Genomic DNA, 21153 nt, shown 5'->3' on the forward strand with positions numbered 1-21153 from the left:
TGTCAGAACTTGTCAGTCATTTTTAGTATATACTAGTGTTTAACAAGGTAATTGTTTTGGTTGCAGTATTAGACATTTCTGGAATGTGGTGTGATGTATGGTATATGATATATTCTCCCCAGATAAGGTGAGACCAGAAGGATTTCTAGTATTCATATTTGTCTGACAGCATAGCTTAAGACATTGCAGTAGTCTTTGAAAGCTCCTCTCAGTGTCATCCCATCTGCTTACACTGGTGAGCACTTGAATATTAAAATGGGGAATTTCCACGTTAGACTGCTAAAGCTTGACTTATCTCTTTCATATACTCTTAATTGCTTAGTGCACTCTGCAATACTTGGAAGTATTTACCATTTTTCCTTCTCAATTTTAAAATATGTAACATCTGTAACAAGCGCTGTTTTTTTTTTTTGCTATTTTCACTGTTTGCAAAGTAATTGTTGCTACTCTTTACTGTTTGCAAACCATCTGTTCTTTGTCATGTTTTCCTGCAAATCAGTGTTTTAAATAACTGATTTCCTTGCTGTTTAAAAGATTATTTAATATCTACTTGCTGTTTTTCCTGCTGTTTAATTAGTCTCACTGTTGTTTTTCTGTTGTTTAAAATGTTTTTTTAGTGTTTCCTATCTAAATTAGTGTATCTACTAGTTGTAGCATAGTCCAGACACAGCTTTGCTGCATCTGGGTCTGTTTATAGTGGTTGTTGTATTCTGAGCACATTTTCCAAGCCATCTTTGATTGGAAATGGCCCTTTTGCACCTTGCGAGAGAAGTGTGCTGAATGGAACCTGTCTGGTGAAGGGTGATTGGTCTAGGGCTTGAAGTCATACCCACCAAGAAAAAGAAAAGGAAAACAGCAAGAGACAACAAAGCACAAACAAGGAAAGAAAACAACAACAACCATATAGGACTAAAAATCCTGACAAAAAACAAAACCTTCAGCCAAAGAAAAAAGATGAAGAACAATCACAATGAAACCAGGCCATGTCCTACATAATTAAAAGAAGCAGAAGAAGCCTTAACAAGAAAACCCCTAATAAAGAAGAAACAACCTAAAAAAGAAAAAGAACCCCTAAACAATACTACAGGACAAAAAATAAAGAAATCCCTACAAAATTTATTTATTTATTTATTTTATTTGCAGTTGGTTTACCAGGATAGTCCATTGGGCCTAAAAGAACCCGTTTTCAATGGAGTCCTGGGGAGAAAAGCTCCAAAAAACAGACACACAAAATAGGTGCAAACAATTTAAAAAGCCCTTAAAGCAAACCAGAGGGCAGGAATAAACAATAGATAGCTTAGATACTTATACAAATGTAAAATAGGATACAAATACAAATTATTGCTAATACCCAAACACTCAACCCAAAACAAACAAACAAAAGTAAGAAAAAAAGGCTACAATAAATGCATAAAGTCCTATAATACCATAAATAGCAAAAAAACTGGTCGCAGGAATAAAAAATGATGGGGAATTCCATAAGAAAGGAGTGCAATAGTTATAAAATACATGCCAGTCAAGCAAAACAAAAGATCTAAACAGCTAAAACAAGAACAGCTGATATAAAAAATACTGGTACAAAAAACTCTCACAAAAATATATACCTCCTGTAATGCAAGAACAATAAAAAGGGTTGACAAACAAAACAAGCAAGCTGGGGAAGGTGAACCACCCCCACCTCTTTTGCCATAACCACATTCTCAACTAAGAAAGTAAAGAGGGCATAGATAGAACCTTCCCACTAAGAAACTACAACCGGGCAGCCCAAAGAAGTCTCAGAACAAACACCAAGAGGAAATCTGCCAGAGCAAGCACTGGCATCCAAGCACAACCATAATTCATATACAAACATTATCAAGTGTAATGAGAAACAAATGGAGCACTGAATATTTACACTGAACATTTTCCCAAAAGGCAAACAGCGTATTACAGTGGAGAAAAACATGGTCTGCAGTTTCCAAAGTCCCACATCCAGCATGTGGACATGACTGGGCCCCCACTAAACAAAAAACATAAGACCTCACTGGCAACTTTTAGAAAATCACTCCAATGGGGCAAAGAGGCAGAACGCCACCTATGTTGACTCAACCCCTGCAGTCTCTCAGGGTAATATTCCTGATACTCATTAATGGCATAGAAATGGGTCAAAAGAGAGGAATACCACTGTTGCCTAGAAGAAGGAAGGGCACCCAAGGTAACATGCCACCCAAGCAACAAAGACTGGACTTCCCGCAGCTCCCCAGAGGAGACTCTCCACGCACGCTTCCTAGCCAAGCAAGTCTGCCAGAACTGTCTAGACAAATCCAGGAGTAAGTGACCAAGCAAAGAAAGATATGCAGCCTGCAAATGCTGCAAAAACATAAAAAAAATAAAGTAAACAAAAAAGAACAAGGTAGAGCAGTCCGACACCACTTAAAGCAGGAGGAGAATACAAAATACCCCTCTGCACAGGTGTATAAGAGGTCCTGCAAAAGAAATGAAAGACTTTGGACAAAAGATGGGTAGACCAAGAATGGGGAACAAATAAACATAAAGAGCACACCCAAAGTACCCAACAAAGCACCATTCAACTAATAAACTTTCTTGCGAAAAGACAATGGAAAGGAGAATAAAAAAAAATCACTGGAAAGCCTAATCAGGAAGATGTAAAAAACACAAAAATAGGCTGGAGTCACTGATGGATGCACAATAAATGATATCCGAAGAAAAGTAACATATTTATAGTATTTTTATAGTATTTTTATAGCTAATTTTAACATTAAATTTTTATTAGGTTAGTAACATGATATATAGACAAAACATCATACGTTTTTATGATGTCTACGATAGGATCATTAGGTTAGTTTTGCTTAATGCATTTTGTTTTATGTTGTTCTGACAGTTTTATATGTGGTTGATTTTAAATTTGCATTGTACATATTGTAACCTTTTGGAGCTATGTTGCTTTAAGTTATTATGACTTGGAGGCGGGATTGGCGCCAAAAAGTTTTTTAAAAAAGTTTTGTCAGCCAGTAAAAAGGCATTCTGAAGAAGTTCACTTATGTGGATGAAAGCGCTAAATGTTTTTTACTAGCTTACGTTCGAATAAAGTAGTTTGTTACTTTTCTTCGGATATCATTTATTGTGCATCCATCAGTGACTCCAGACTATTTTTGTGCTTTTTTACTTTTGTTGTCGTTTCGGCTGGCATTTTTTAGTAATCAAGAAGATGCTCACAAGACTCCAGCACATAAGGAGGAGTACCACAAAACACATCCAAAATGGAGAGGCCTGCAGAAGAAAAAGAAACCTCCCCAACATTAGTGACTACACCAAAGCCACCCAATTTAGTAAGATTAAAGGAGAGACTCACCAAGGAAAAATCAAAAGAAAAATACTGCATATAAGTCAGCAAACCAGCAGAATATTCAGAAAGCACTGTCACATCATCTGCACCGGAAAAAAATGAGGCAACGAAACACCGGAACAGGAAAAAGAAAAAGGAGATAAAAGGAACAATAACTGAAGAAGAATATATAGAGGAAATGCACTTAATAAAAAGAGGGCCAAACCCAAAGGCTTTTAAAATGTCTGACAAGTCCCCATGGCTAACATTATCAAATGCCTTAGTAAGGTCACAAGAAAGCAGCAAAGCAGAAGGAGAAGAGTGAACATAAGAAGTTATAGACTTCAGCGAAAGCAACAAACCCTTCACAGGCCTGCCAGAAATACCATAGACCCCTATATCCAAAAGAAAATGCATCTTAGAATGAAGGCACAACTGTAAAACTTTATACAACAACTTGTAATCAGTGTTGGCCCAAGGAAACAGGGCACCAATAAGACCCCATGGTCACCCTTCTTTCAGAGAAACTTAAGGGCAATGTGCAAAAAAGTCAAGATGGGAAAAAAACATTAGAAAACCACTCATTAAACAGCTAAACAAGTACTGAGAACTGGACATCAGAAAGAGAGTGGTAAAAAAAGTTTGAAATCCCATCCCACCCTGGGACAGAACCAACCCTAAAAGAAGAAATGACCCAACAAATCTCAGACAAGGTAATAGGTGGATTAAGAGCAGCCCTAAAGGCAGCCAGCATCATCGGAATGGGCCATGATTCAGCAGGGGAAACCTTACCACCATATAAAGAACACAAATAAGAATTAACTTCATGTAAAATACCTTCCTTAGTAACAACATCACCAGAAGAAGTTAGAAAACTATCAGTAAAGGTGTCTGCCCTAAGCATACACTTCACCACATAAGGAAGAAATTCCTCACCCCTACCTTTAAAGGGGTGAGCCAAGTTCCAAAGAACTACCTTGATCCAAGCAATATTGTGCAAATGCAGATCACAAAGATGCAGAAGAGCACTAGCAGGGTCCTGACCCATCGCAGATTGAAAATCAACATACAAGGGTTCAGAAGACTGCTTAAACTGAAAATAAGACTGGGTAAACCAAACTTCTTCTTAAAGGCCAACCACCATCAGGACAGAGAAGGAAAGAAAAGCAACAGATTGAAATGATCATCTCATAATTCAGAAACGACATCCTGCCAAGCATGAGTAAAAGTCCAGGCAACAGTATATCTAAACAAACCCTTATCCTTAGTTAAGTCAGAGGAAACACCAAAGGAAAATGACAAAGCACATTGGTCAGTAAAAAGCAGAAAAGATAAAGAAGACGAAACTACAGCAATGGTAGGAGAACAAAAACAAGAATCAATATGGCTGCTTGCAGAGCCATGAAAATAAGTAAAAGCATCAGGGCAACAGACAGTAAGGGAGGCCAGGCATAAAATGTCATTGCAACAATGAACACTGGAGTCTTGCCTAGATCTAGAATTCCATGGTATAACAGCACAGTTAAAGTCTCCACCCAAAAAATGGGACAGTCAATAAGAAAATAAGGCCGTAATACCTGAAACAATAAATGGCATTCAGCTACAGAAATAAAGACATAGACAATAACAAAACACATAAAAGAATGCCTACACAATAAATCCACCACCAATGCCACACCAGGCAAGATATGAACAACATCCCTACCATGAAGCAAAGCACTGATACAAAATCCGTAGAATTCCAAAAACGACAATAGTTGAGTTAAAAAAGCACCTTTATAGAAACAACAAAGCTTTCAGGTTTAGAAACCCTTTTTCAATGTATGACAACAGGTATATTAAAAACGCCCACATATATACAAAAAGAAAACAATCATGTGACCTGCAGCCATCATCACATGATCATTAAATACATAAATAAGCATTTTACTGATATTCAGATAATAATCACATTATCTGACTTTAAACTACAAATATTATACAACATTAAAAAGTATACTTGGTTATAAAGATTTTAACAATGTAAAACCTAGTATGAATATAACCATAAAGCAAGGCACCTATGCCTGTTATAACTGTAGCAGCTGTAATGACATAGTTAAAAGTAGTGATTCTTCTCAGCTAGATATGTTTAAACATCCTGTATCAGGAAAAGAATATAAATTTTATGGCCATGCTACTTGTATAACCAGTAACGTGGTTTATTTAGCAACATGCCAAATCTGCCCATCTTTCTATGTGGGTAAAACCACGAGAAAACTCAAAGAACGAATAACGGAGCATAAGTCTAACATTAGACATTCTAATGAGAATAATGCATTATTTAAGCACATTGCATCTAGGGACAGTAGACATTGTTTTAAGTTTCGAGTTATAGATCATGTTGTAGCATCACCTAGGGGAGGGGATTTATCCAATCTATTGGACCTTAGGGAATATGAGTGGATAGTTAGGCTTTCAGCAGACACACCCCCTGGTTTGAATGCATCAGTATCTTTAAAACCTATTTTAAACAGAATACAGCAAACTAGATTAAATTAATTTTAATCAATACCTATTACTTGTTAGCATATTAGAGGTTTTGAAATTTTGTATAATATTTGTAGTTTAAAGTCAGATAATGTGATTATTATCTGAATATCAGTAAAATGCTTATTTATGTATTTAATGATCATGTGATGATGGCTGCAGGTCACATGATTGTTTTCTTTTTGTATATATGTGGGCGTTTTTAATATACCTGTTGTCATACATTGAAAAAGGGTTTCTAAACCTGAAAGCTTTGTTGTTTCTATAAAGGTGCTTTTTTAACTCAACTATTGTCGTTTTTGCAACATCCCTACCAACCAGCACAGACTTACTATATAGAACCACAAGGCTAGAATGGTGATCAGTCTCCAAAGACCAACCCCCCCATAAAAAAATAAAATAAAAAACTTCCATTGCAAACAAGAAGCAAAAGACATTTTGCCCACATCTAACAAACAAATATTATCAGAAGAAAGGGAAGAAACCCAATAATTCACAGTCAAATGCCTAGATAAAGACACCATACCATTTATATTACAAAAAAACAAAGACAGGTCAGCCATCAGTAACCAAACTACAACCATCATCCAAAGCCCTTTTAGTGTGTTTAAGCCTCAAAGACCTTGGTTTAGAACCTGAAATCTCTGACTGGGACTCAGGCAGATCAGAACTAGCATCTGCCACACAACCAACATCCTCTGAGGAGCCAAACACCTTAGTGATGGCATCAGTACAGGAAGCAGCAGACACCCCATGCAACCTCGTATTGGAGTCTAACATTTCAGTCCCTGTAGGAACAACATAAATAATAGGTAAAAGGGGCATCCCAGTAGAAAAGACAGTAACTACAGAGCCTGGTGAGCTAATGGGCAAAGAAACCACCTCAGAATCCCTAAAAGGAGTTGCAGGAACTGAATCTGGTAAAGATGGAGGTGTTGGGTCAGCAATGGGAGGCACAACCTGCTGCAAAGAAACATCAGCAGGCATAACACTAGAAGCTGACTCAGAGCCAGTAGCAGGCAAACAGTAGAGGCTTCAGCAGAAGTAGAGGCTGCAGGGGGCACAGCAGGACAACCTGAGTTCCCATGTGATCATAAATACAAACACCACCACTGGGGACAAGCCCTAGCAAAATTCTCAAATAACCCCCAATGAGTACATCTCCTAGAAAGACATGCAGACACCAAATGTGAGAAATCACTGCCAAAGAAGCATGATTTAGGCTGTCCTGCATATCTCAAAATGCCCCTCTGACCAGTCAATAAACAAACACCAGGCAAACTGGAAACTCCAGTATCTAGCACATGCAAGGCCTCCCAGGCCCCATCCCAAATGCCACCAGCATCAGTATCAAAAGACTTTTTCTCAAAAGAAATCTGCACAACATGAGTGCAAAAACTCTCTAACATGAGCCTCATTAACATGAATAGAGAAAAAATACAAATAATTTTACTCTTATAATGAATATCTACTTCAGACAACACATAGTCAGAGCAGGACTTCTGAGAATTATGCTTAGAAAAAGGGAAAAAAAAGCAGCCTTGAGTTTCAAAATAAACATCAGCAAAAGCATTCCTTCCCAGTGCATAATAGCATACAAAGACTGAACTGAAACAAACTAAGTCTTTAACAAAGAATGCCAAATAAACTTGTACGATAAAAGCTGACATGAAGCAGATTTCAAAAGCACCAAAGGTTTAGAAACAATCCTTACCTGTCCATTAGACCCAAGTTGACTGCCAGAAGCAGACACTGCCATTTTTGCCACAGCAGCATAGGATTTAGCTTTAGAAACAACAGTAGAGGCAACAGGAGCTACAGTACTAGTAGAAGTAGACGGCTTCTCCACTGGGGGAGCTAAAACAGCAGATACTGAAGGAGTAGAAAGTTTGAAAACAATCCTGTAGTTACATAGAATCACCCCAGTCAAGTAAAGTCCAATTATCAGCAACTTTCAAAACAGTAGAACCTTCAACAGAGGTCTAAGAATCAGGCAAAGAAGATACAGGTGAAAAAGACATTGAAACATTATCAGAAGCCAAATTAGAAACATTAAAAGCAGCATTAGGAGCCAAAACGCCTGCTGCAGAAATGGACGCCATCTTGTTTCACTTGGAAGTGAAAACAAGGACTTCTTAGGTCTTGAAGTAAGTACCCTCATTCATTCTTTTTATTTTTTTTGTTCATTTTATTTTTTAGCTTCTGATATTTAAGCCCCGCATTTGAATGGGGTTCTGCTTGTTTGTACCATGCACTGCCATGTAATTGTGCACCATAGCCAGACAGATAATTTTGACAATTTTCCCTCAGATACAGTTGTAATACATTAGTGTAGTTCTTATCTTTAGTACAATTCTAGTCTATGAAGTATTGCTAGTGAGCTGTGACCTATTAAACCACCAGCCAAAATCCCATCAGAAATACCCGTCTACAGAGCACCTCCAAGATCAGTCCTGAAAGTGCCACTTTTGTGATAACAGTTCTTTAAACCTAGTATCACAGACAGTTGGACTACCCTTCTTTCTCCTGGCAGCCTTGTTAACTTGGATCTCCTGAGGCTGTATAGCAACTGCCTCATGTACATTAACAACCCTCTACTAATAACTTACTCTAGTACAGAGTGCGAGAGATGTATCTACACCAGGAATCTTGAATCCCTGATCCTTAACACTTGAAATGGTAACACTGTAGAGGTTGTCAACTCACCCACAACTACTCATGCACATAGTATCACTACCTATACACATAGTATGCACTCAGAACATAAATCAAAATATGCGGAGGTTCTCTCAAAAAACTTTAGCAAAACACCAGAGACCTCCAAAAAAAGACTGCTACAAATAGCACAGTTCCCACAGCACTTAACACATGTAGCAACACCAGTGTCTCACCTACCAAGCCCCTAAGGCATAACACTCAAAACCACATTTTCTTGTCATTGGAGACTCCATGGTGAGAGACACGGATGTCCCACTCACCAGGTTAGATGTGGAGAAAATCACTGTCAGCTGCCTGTCCAGTGCCAGGATTCATCAGATCATGCAGGTACTCAGGTCTCTCAGCAACACGTACCATTATGACTCAGTCATAGCTCATGTTGGAGTGAATGACCTGAGACATACCTCAGTGGACTATATGAAGAGAGACATGATTGAGCTCTCCGAGTATGTGTCCCAGGCAAGTATGTCCCTAGCCTTGGGCAGCATATTACCCTCAGCTAGAATGATGTCACAGTATAAACAAAAAATGATCAATTTCAATAAATGGCTTAGTTTTTGGTGTCATTCAAAGGGGATCCAGTTTCTGTCAGCTTGGCATGACATAGTCGAAAAACCTCGCTACTTCACCAGAGACAGTTTGCACCTAGCACCACTAGGCTTTCAGCTGCTGGCAAAGGCTTTTGCCTCCCCCATAGTGCTTTTTTTAGGCAAAGTCTCAAAAACAAAATTTCCCATGTGAAAATTGCCAACCATAAAAAAATAAGGGTTATGCTGCTAAACGCTAGGAGCTTAAACCAAAAGCTGTGCATTCTAGAAACACTTCTATCACTGCAGGATGTAGGTGCCTGTGCAGTCAGAGAAACCCGGTTCAGGGCCTCAAAGTGTACCCCGGTCTTGCAAGGTTAGAATGCCTTCCACACCTTTAGACCACAAAATGAACGTCTGAGAACCAAAGGAGGTGGTGTTTTTATCTATATTAGAAATAAATTCACCTCCCAACTAGTTAGACTGAACAACTCTATGGAGTTACTCTGAATTCAGATTACTGTGGGTAAGACCCCGATTCAAGTCATAGCTAGTTATAGATCCCCCTCCATGGATCATGATGCACATGAGGTCTACTTTACAAAATTGGAGCCAATCGAAATATTTATTTATTTATTTGACATTTGTTGACCGGAATAGTCCGAATGAGCTTGTGCCTTTTTTCAGTGGAGGCCCTTGGAGAAAAGCTCCACAGAACAAATTATGCAAGTAGAAAGATTCACCAAGGTAACATAAATATCACCAAACACTCTGGTCATGGGGAATGTCAATTATCCCACCATCATCTGGGATACCTACTCTAGCCCTCACTCACTGGTGTAAAAGTTCCTTGACTTTCTTAACTCAAATGCCCTGGAGCAAATTGTTCAAACTCCAACAACAGGAACAAACATACTAGATTTGGTTCTCATTAACATGACAAACAGATGCACCACCACAACTGTCAGCCCTTCATTAGTTAAATCTGACCACAAATCAGTCACCTTCGAACTGGCACTAACACCAGAACTCACAAAGGGTGAAGTCAGACAAAAGACTTCACCGAAGCAAACTATACCTTCCTAGGGAAAGGTATAAATGAATTCCAAGTCCCACCCCCAGCTGGAAGTGGTAACCACACCAAAGCTTACACTAAAGCCCTGTACAATCACTTGTATAAGTGTATAGACTCGGCTGTTCCAGACAGAATCAAAGCCAGAGCCCCAAGTAAAAACAAGCCACCCTGGTGGACATCTACCATCAACAAGCTTTACAACAAATGCAAAACGTTCTTGTCTAAGAAAACTAAGGCGAGGGCCCCAACAATGGAAAAGCACCCTCTTCAACTTCAACAGGCCAAATAAGACAACATGTCAAATCCTTTAAGGGTAACTTTGAGAAAAACTTAGCAATCATAGCCAAGGATAACCATAAGGCCTAAAAGGTAGGGCCCAAGCATGTGCCGAACTAGTGACTAACTGTCTTAGACACATTGATCTCAAAGAGACAGGAAACCTGCTAGTGGACAGATTTGGCAAAAATTTCACTCTCTTATGCCCTCCAAACGTATCACAAACCTTGCAACAACTCCCCCTCAAACCCTACATATCTGATGAGCAACTCACTAAAGCCTTGTCTAAGGCAAAAAAACACAGCCTGTATTGGACAAGATGGCATCCCAGGCCGTTTTCTAAACAAACTAAAACATAAAATAGCATCACCATTAAGTACTTTATTCAATCACAGCCTAACCACAAGCTTTGTCTCTGTGGAATGGCAAACAGCAACAGTTATGCCTCTCCACAAAGGTGGCTTAGCAACAGACTTATCTGTAAGGCTATGGAATGTATCATAATGGACCTCATAAATAAAGACATAGGCGACTTCCAAATGCTGGATCTGATCCTATTTGGCTTTGTCAAGGGCAGACCCTGCCTGTTAAACCTGGTAGATTTCTTTGAAAATGTGACCACGGTCACTGATGAATTCAAATCTGTGCACACAGCATACCTCGTCTTGGCAAAGGCCTTTGACACAATCCCACACTCAGGCATTACCAATAAACTTAGCAAATTGAATGTAAACCCCTTTGTTGTAAGATGGGTTGCCAACTGGCTCACAAACCAGTCACACATTATCAAAGTGGGTGACTCCATATCAACCAGCAGACCTGTCACCAGTGGGGTGTCACAAGGGTCAGTGCTGGTCCTCCTATTGTTTAGTATATACTTCTCAGAAGTTCAGGCCACACAGCATACGTCAACTTGGCAAAGGCCTTTGACACAATCCCACACTCAGGCATTACCAATAAACTTAGCAAACTGAATGTAAACCCCTTTGTTGTAAGATGGGTTGCCAACTGGCTCACAAACTGGTCACACATTATCAAAGTGGGTGACTCAACATTAACCAGCAGACCTGTCACCAGTGGGGTGTCACAAGGGTCAGTGCTGGTCCTCCTATTGTTTAGTATATACTTCTCAGAAGTTCAGGCCAAAACTAAGGGGCTGTAGCTGGACACGTTTGCAGACGACTGCAAACTGGGTGCAATCATTGAATCCCCAAATGATGTCAGTATACTTCAGGAGGGTCTCACAAAGACCAACGACTGGTGTCTTAGTCACAGTCTCAAACTGAATGCAAAGAAATGCATCATCATTCCATTTGTTAAAAACAATGTCATTTCACACTATCAAATTAACAACACCTTATGTACCTATGAAGTTGTAAGAGGCCTGGGCTCACAAGTAGACTGTGACCTTAACTTTGACCACCATGTGTCTACTGTAGTAAGGAAGGCTTTCTGTGTAGCTCACTTGGTTACAAAGGCATCACCTCTAGAGCAAAGGAGGTTATAACCCCTCTATACTCGTCAATAATCAAGCCCATAATTGAGTATAATGACCCACCCCTTTCAGCATTTACCATACAAAGCACCTGCACCAATTGCTGAAACCTCAGAGGTTTCTAACTAAGAAGATTGAGAGACTCCAGCACATGCATTACACAGACCAACTAAAATCCCTGTCACTATACTCAGTATCATATAGACTTCTTAGGGGAGACTTATGCCTGGCTTACAGAGCAATCTCTAACCCAAAACTAATGAATTTGCTGCACATCCGTAAATGCTACCCATTCCATGGACCTAAATATGACCTGTGACTTGAAAAGGATGTGCTAGAGGGACAGATTTCTCACCTAGTGACTGACACATCTTTGGAATAGGCTGCCAATTCATGTGAAGCAGAGCACCTCTATGACACTGTTCAAAAATATCCTGGACGAGTGGATGGGGCACCATAAACTCTTACCAGGGACAACACCCATAAGCCTCCTGGACATGGGCAGTCATTAGTAAATACAGTCCTGGGTATTAACTAGAGTGTCCATGGTTTACATTGGGATGAAACGGCTAGGCTTGAAATGACCTCTGGGTCGATAGCCTAGTAATCTCCTATGATTCTATGATCCTATTAGAGAGCTTTCTGTATTTTTTAGTGTATTCTAACACACAGAATACATTTTTGTTCCCTGATGACCACATAAGGTAATCTTCATTTTAGCAGAAACTCTATTACTTTGGGTAACTTTAACTACCTTTCATAAATTGAGACACCTATACCTCCAATGTAGGATATGCACAAAAATTCCTAGATGTAATTAAAAAAATTCCCTTTTGCAGTTTGCCATCAACCCTACTAATGGGCACAGGATTCTTGACCTGATTCTTACAAATGAAGCTGCCTATTTCACTAGTCCTCTAGTATCTCACATCCTATGTTTAAACTGTTTAACCTAAGTTTACATACTAGTTTCATCCCTAATGAGAGGTGCACTGCAGTCATGATACCCCTCCATAAGGGTGGCCTTACAACCAACACTGGCAGTTATAAATATATCACTGTTACAAGCCTCATCTGGAAAATCATGAAATGAATTATAGCTGATCTCATAAACTGTGATATCAGGAATCTTATTCGACTTTACCCTGAACAATTTGGCTTTGAGATGGGTAGATCCTGTCTTTTTGTAAGGTTTACAGAGTCTGTAGAGGGTGGCCATTCAGTACATAGAATGTATCTTAACCTGGCCAAGGTCTTTGACACCATTTCCCATGATGGCATTATACAGATGCATTAAAAATTGCCCCTTAGGTGGTAGGATGAATAATAAACTGGCTGAAAGACAGAACATGCACAGTGTAAGTTGCAGGAGCCTCATCAGAATGTATGAATGTGGCCAGCAGTGTCCCTCAGGACTCAGTGTTGGGACTTCTCCTTGTTGGCATTTACTTTTCAGATCTTCATGACCTCTGGCTCAACAAAGTTTTAAGGTCATAGGACCCTAAGATAATATGAAATACAAGGCAAGCCAGTACCCACCCATAGACTGTACCTTCTTTTTAAGGAGGGATGGGCCAGTCAAGTCAATGATGAATTTGTGAACACCCACCCAGTCATCCAGTTCCCATATGAAGGAAGAAAGTGTATCACACTGCTTAATATGCAGCAGGAATGCATTCCAGAGGTTGGAAAGGCACTGCTTAATGAACCTATCTCTTCACCATGTTTTATTTATTTGCTGATAAAGATTTAGGTCCTCAGTTCAGGTATATGTGGGACTGTTTGATTTGTGGAGATACAAGAGATCCTTGATCACCAGGATCCTAGTGGCACAGAAGGCAAGGCATATATCTCACATCAGGAGACTATAATATACTGAATAAAGGGACAGTGTTTTTAGTGTTTTCTGGAAAATTAGGGGTTTTAGTCTAGGTGATTCTTTTAGTTAGGAACTTCTAGGGTCTTTCTCAATTTTTGATATATCTGGTAAGATACATCCCAATGAGAATGCTGTTCAACAATCAGCTTAATCAATACAGAATATAAGGTAACACTGACCTTTTTAGATCTACATGAGATTCATAATTAAGTGCACTAAGTAAAAGGCCTTTCTGACAACCTTCATTTTATATTGATCAAAGGAGAGGAAATTAACAACACAAGTTTCAAAGTTTTTAATCTTGTAGGTTGTTGTTAAGTCACTCTGGCACCCACACTTTCCAGTGTAAGCTCCCTAGTAAACTCTTCGTGTACAAACAAACTGGTTCAGACTAAATGCTAAAAAGAGCAGTATTGTCACTCTAGGCAGATAAACCCTCCCCTCATCATAATGTATAGACAACACACCACTATAAAATGAAAAGGCAGTCATAGGCCTAAGAACTTGGGTTAATAAGTCCATCTCTTTTGACTATCATTAAACGATAGTTGTAGGGAAATCTTTTTATCTAGTGCAGCTAATTCCAAAAGGAATATCTTCATGGTCTAAAAAAGTAATCACTCCCTCATACACCAAATTTATCAGAATTATTGAGAACAATGCCCTCTTTAGGATGCATCTTACTAAACCTGTCAAGCTATTAGAAGACCTTTAAGGTTCCTAACCAAAAAGATCAGAGACATAAAGTCCCTGAGCTATTAGTAGTGGTTAGAAGCTCTATCCCTTTATTCAGTCTCTTAGACTTTTGAGGGAATATCTCTGTCTCCCTTAGCATGCCATAAGAGACTCAGTTGTCTTGGACCTCTTGTATCTCTGCAAATCTAATAGCTCCACCAATACAAGAACTAAAGACCTAAATCTTCACCAACAGATAAATAAAACATGCTAGGGAAACATATTTTTTGCCTCCCAAATCTGTGGAATAAACATCCCCATCATGCTAAGCAGTGTGATTTGTTAACTTCCTTTAAGCAAAACCTAAATATCTGTATGGGTTTTCACAAATTTTATCTGGGATTGACTGGTATGGCCCTTCTAGAGAAAGGAAGGGCATTCTGAGTAATGGTATATGCAAGGTGTAACTGGTCATAAGACTAAACTTGCTTTGGAATATCTATGAATCTTTGACCTGTGAAAATGAATATAAGTACATGAAGATCTAGATTATGGTGGCAGATAAGGCCCTCACAATCTACCTATTTATTTGTTGGTTAAGCCCCTTCTTCTAGATGATCAGCGCTTATGTCATCCAGCCTTATCTTACCCATGGTTTACATCCCAAAATGACAACCTATTCAAGAATGCTGTTCCTGGTATTCATAAGTAAGCACTATTTTTATATATCATCACTGCACAGTATTCAGTATTTATGCTTATCACTATGCAATCTAATGTTGAGACTAGCAAATTTTTATTACAGTGTACAAGTATGAAACATAACTTTCACCGTTTGTAAAACTGGAATTCATATTATAATATCTCATGGAACTCATGGAAATCACTTGTCACTACATGGTATCTTCAAGACTTCAACAGCTTAAAAAGAATAATGGCTGATAACAGATATTTTCTGTTCATTGTCTGTATAATTAGTAAATAATAAAAAAATGTCCTACTGTATTATTCGTAACCAGCATGTATTATTTAATTTAAATTAGTCTTTTTGCCTAGTGAGTTCATCAAATGAAAACTACCCTCTCACATGAAAGCAGTATTTGCCAAAATATGTCATTCACAGTGTAATGATGTGAGGTATTGCCAACTATGCCAGGAGAAGTAGGGCAGTGGATGTGTAACATATGCCAGCATAGCTAGCTGGAGTTTTGTAAAGAATTGTATGTCATTTGTATATCAAACTGATTTGTACAGGTGCTTGTGTTGAAAATGTATTTGTAAAGTTGCTTGTGTTAAAAAAATGTACCAACAGTGGGCCCTGCTGGGCAGAAAAAGAAATATACCTGTATGTCAGAATGTTGAGGATACTGGGAGATTAGAAGTTAATCTCAGTCCAGTTAACTTTGAAAAATGGTTTGAAATTAAATTATTTGGTATAAGCTATAAAAATTGTATCTCACAGATCTCAATGTAGCCAGAGACAAAAAGTCTGTACCAGGAAGACTTCTGTATTGTCTTTAGCAGTGAACTAATTGCTACTCTGGAAAAGTGGAAGTTTTAAATTGTTTTATGACTTTTAGAAGCTGCAGCAGATCTTAGTAAAGCTCTGTGTGTGTGTATTATTGACACACATGCTAGATTCTGGTGCAATTGCTAGTAAAGAGGGTGGTGTGGGAACCAAAAGTCAGATGACCAGATATGTGTGATGTCATTCTATAATCCAGGACTAAAATAATGTTTTAATACTAGATAAGACAGAAGTCTGAAGGTCATCTGTTTTTGTAACCTGGCATAGAAGGATCACTCACCTACTTCATCTTCCCTTGCTTAAGTAAATAAACAGGGAATGGTATTTCTTTGGATCAAGTCAGGAAAATATATTGAGATTAGTTAAGTACTGTTTTTCTGGTATTTATTGCATTTAACTCAGATAATTAAACTTGTCTTTGGGTCCTTTCAAGCCATGACCAGGGGCAAAGGGTGAAATAAGGATCAGAAATAATATGTGTGTGTGCATGAGTGTGTATAAAGCACATTTGTATGACAGGAACTATTAATCAAAAAAGTGTTTGTGTTAATGCTGATTTGGGCGAATTCCAGTTGGTCGACAAAGGTAAGAGTTTGAGATGGAGTGAGTGTGTGTGTGTGTGTGTGTGTGTGTGTGTGTGTGTGTGTGTGTGTGTGTGTGTGTGTGTGTGTGTGTGTGTGTGTGTGTGTGTGCGTGTGTGTGTGTGTGTTTTAGGGTTAGTTAAGGGAATATATTTAGTGTGTGCAGTCTGTGAGTGTTTTAAGGTTAGGAAGTGGGTTAGATAAGGGGTAAATTAGTGTATGTGTGAGTGTGTGTGCTAGGGGTTAGCTGAAGTGTTTCTAAGTGTGTGTGTGTGTATGTATGTGTGTTTGTTTCTGGTGGGCATCTGCTCTGTTCTGTAGTAGTAGTGTAATAGTGTTACAAAAAAGGCTTTTTTAATGTAAGCTGCATGTTAGGGTTGGGAGAGAGACAGGGTTAGGTTTAATATGCATTACTAAGGTGGAGCAGGGAGGTGAAGTTTACCATAGAAAAGCCTGAAGCTTACTTTAGAAAAGCCCTTCTCATAACTCTATCACCTCAGACAAATTTGAATGTGTGGTAGGGTTATGAGTAGTATATCTGGTAAAGAAATGTCTTTTTTTATGTACTATATGTTGCTCTGTTGTGTTGTTACTATAATGAATAGCCAATATGCTTTGGTTAATACATTTTGTGTTGATTATTCAACCATTCATTACAAATATATATATACATATATATAAATATATATATATATATATATATATATATATATATATATAAAACAGCAAAGGTTGAAACTGCAGAAAAGGAAAAAGGAGAGAACAGCAAAGGAGCAGACACATTAACCCAAATACACATAACACTGCAGCAGTAAAGTGAGAAACAAAAACAATGAAATAATAATATTAATAATAATAATAATAAAAAAAGAAATCAGCCATGAAATAGTGTTTTTTTTGGCAAGAAGACTAACCCTCTGCACTGTAGGGGCATACCAACTCCATGCTTATGGTTATGAAATTGCAGTACATAACTGAATCACTGCCTTTGCACAGTTATGAAGCACTAAGGCAGTGAAATCCAGCAGACTACCACACTAGCTATAACATCACTACCTCATCAAGAAATGCAGTCACAACCAACCGTTACTGTAAACACAGATAAAACTACAATTGACATTCTTTCCATTTCCACAAATGGCCTGTCAATTACTTGTGCAATCGCTCTTTCCTACATCATGGAAACCCAGTCAACCTTATGGTCATTTAACATATATGACATTCTGTAACATAGCTATATATATATATATATATATATATATATATATATATATATATATATATACACATACATATAAAACAGTTAGCAGACTAGAACTAAAGTATAAAATTTGGACTATGACAACTGAAAGTAATGCAAAAAAAGTAAGAAAATATCAGGTAAGCGTGGTGAATTAATAAACAATAGGCTAAAATCACATAACACAAGCACTCAGGTCACTCCAAAACAAGTACTAATACTACTCTGTCATTGTCCATGTTGGCGTGAATGACCTGAGCCGTACCTCCCTGGACTACATGAAAAGAGACATGGAAGAGCTCTCTGATTACGTAGCCCAGGCCGGTATGACCCCAACCCTGAGTAGCATCCTGCTCTCACCAAGAATGATACCACAGTATAAAAAAAAATGATCAATTTCAACAATTGGCTAAGTTTCTGGTGTCATTCAAAGGGGATCCAGTGTCTGTCTGCCTGGGATGACATGCTCGACAACACACACTGCTTCGCTAGAGATGGCTTGCACCTGTCACCCTTAGGCTTTCGAATACTGGCCAAGGCTCTTGCCACCCCCATAGTGCCTTTTTTAAGCAAGGATCAAAAGACAAACCCACCACCGTAAATAGCACAAGTAACAAAAATCTGAGGGTAATACTACTCAATGCCAGAAGACTAAACTTCAAAATGCACGCACTCGAGGCACTCCTTAGTATGGAGAAAATCGATATATGTGCAGTAACAAAAACCTGGTTTAAGGCTTCAGAGAGCACCCCAGCACTACCAGGCTACAACTCATACCATACATTTTGGCCACTGAACCCGGACTGAAATACAAAAGGCAGGGGAGTATCCATATTCATCAAGGATACCCACACCTCCAGGTTAGTGGCACAGCATGATGCTTCAGAGATTATCCATGTGCACCTAACAATGGGCAAAACTGCAATTCAAATTGTAGCTTGCTACAGATCACCCACCATGTCCCAGGACCCCATTCTGCATTTCTGGAAACACTGAGTAACATAAAGGTCCTACCAAACACCCTAATATTGGGTGATTTCAACTACCCAAACATTAACTGGGAGAACTACTCAAGTACTAACTCTCTTGCTCAACATTTCCTAGAAATTATAAACTCAAGCACCCTGGAACAACTGGTCAACACTCCCACCAGAGCTGACAACATATTGGACCTGGTCATCACCAACATGGGCGACTGGTGTTCCACACTGGAGGTCAACCCCTTGCTGGCTAGATATGACCATAAACAAATCACTTTGGATATCCACATTCTGCCCCCACCTCCAGACAAGGAAACCACTGTGAAAAACTTTTCAAAAGCAAACTTCACATTACTTAAGATGGAGGTGGAAAGTTTCAAAGCCCCCATGCTAAAGGATAATGCTATCCAAGCTGCAAAATCCTTTACTAATGCATTCTACGGGCACCTACAAGAATGCATGGATCATGCTATCCCAAGAAAAACTAAGACTCACTCCTCTAAGAAAAGCAAACCAGTCTGGTGGACCCCTGCCATAAACAAGCTATACAATAGAAGGAGGAAATTACTACAGAAAAGAGTAAAATCCCAAGAAGGGAAGACATCCCTGATCAGTATCAGCAAGAAACTATGATCCCTCATAAAATCGTCTAAGGCGAGCTTTGAAAGAAAACTTGCCAAGGACTCCAAAGATAACCACAAGGCATTCTTTAGCTATGTCAAGAATCTAAGTGGCAATGCTCAGATCTGCTCAGAGTTAGTGCAGAATGGCACAAAACACACTGATCCAACCGATATTGCCAACATCCTGGCAGACAGATTCAGTGCAAACTTCACCCCCCTCTCACCCCCAAAAGGACCCATAATCATACCAGAACAATGTAGAGCCCCTGAAATCACAGACACTCAGGTTAAAATAGCCCTCTCCAAAGCCAAAAACACAGCATCAATGGGACCTGACAGTGTCCCAGGCTGCGTCCTACACGAGCTCAAAGATGAGCTAACCCCTCACCTAAACACACTGTTCAAACTCAGCCTCTCCACAGGCTATGTACCCATAGAGTGGTTCACAGCAACGGTTATTCCGCTCCACAAAGTGGAGCCACAACAGACCCCAGGAACTATCGCCCTATAAGCCTGATTAGCTTGGTCTGCAAGGCTATGGAGCGAATCATCATTGAACTCATTACCAGAGACATTGGAAACGTCCAAACACTGGACCTTACCCAGTTCGGCTTTGTTAAGGGCAGATCATGCCTCCTAAACCTGGTGGACTTCTTTGAGACAGTTACCAAGGCTATAGATGAGGAAAAGGTGGTACACCCAGCCTGCCTAGACCTTGCAAAGGCCTTCAACACCATTCCCCATTCTGGTATTATAGACAAGCTCACCAGTCTGAACATAAACCCCTATTTCACAAGATGGGTTGCGAATTGGCTCACAGACAGAACCTACATGGTGAGAGTTGCAGGAGCTAGGTCTGACTCTAAACCGGTTACAAGTGGTGTTCCCCATGGCTCAGTCCTAGGACCCCTCCTTTCTGGCATATACTTCTCAGAGGTACAGACAAGCACAGGAGGACTATGGCTGACCAAGTTCGCAGACAACTGCAAACTAGGGGCTATAATTGACTCACCGGCTGACACAGACATCCTCCAAAAGGGTCTCACTGAGACGAATACCTGGTTTCAAAATCATGGCCTCAAGCTAAATGCCAAAAAGTGCATAGTTATTCCCTTTGGAAATAACGAAGTACCCACAAACTACCACATAGGTGGTACTCCCCCTAAATACGGAAAACGTAATAAGGGATCTAGGGACCCAAGTAGATAGAAATCTCTCCTTTGATAATCACATTGCCAAAGTGGTTAGAAAATCCTTCTATGTGGTCCACCTAATCACAAAAGGGTTTGCATCCAGATCAAAAGAGGTCATTGTGCCCCTCTACTCATCACTCATCAGACCCATCATAGAGTACAATGCCCCATTTGGGATGTACCTTACAAGACACCTGCAACAGCTGGAAAGACCACAGATGTACCTCACCAAGAGGATCACTGGCCTCAAACAGATGCCCTATGCAGCTCGACTGAAAAAACTCCAGCTGTACTCGGTTGCATACCGCCTGCTCAGAGGTGATGTCTGCTTTACATACAGTGCCATGTCCATCCCAGAATTGATGGACATGCTCCACCTAAAGAAAACCTTATCCCCTCGAGCCACATGCTCTAGGGCTTTGAACCTCACCACAACAATAAATAGGATGTTCTGGAGGGATAGATTCCTGTCCCAGAGACTTCCCATGCTTTGGAACAAGATTCCAATC

Source organism: Protopterus annectens, chromosome 3.part1 (genome assembly GCF_019279795.1).
Source record: "Protopterus annectens isolate FY-2018-M chromosome 3.part1, PAN1.0, whole genome shotgun sequence".
NCBI classification, from domain to species: Eukaryota; Metazoa; Chordata; order Ceratodontiformes; family Protopteridae; genus Protopterus; species Protopterus annectens.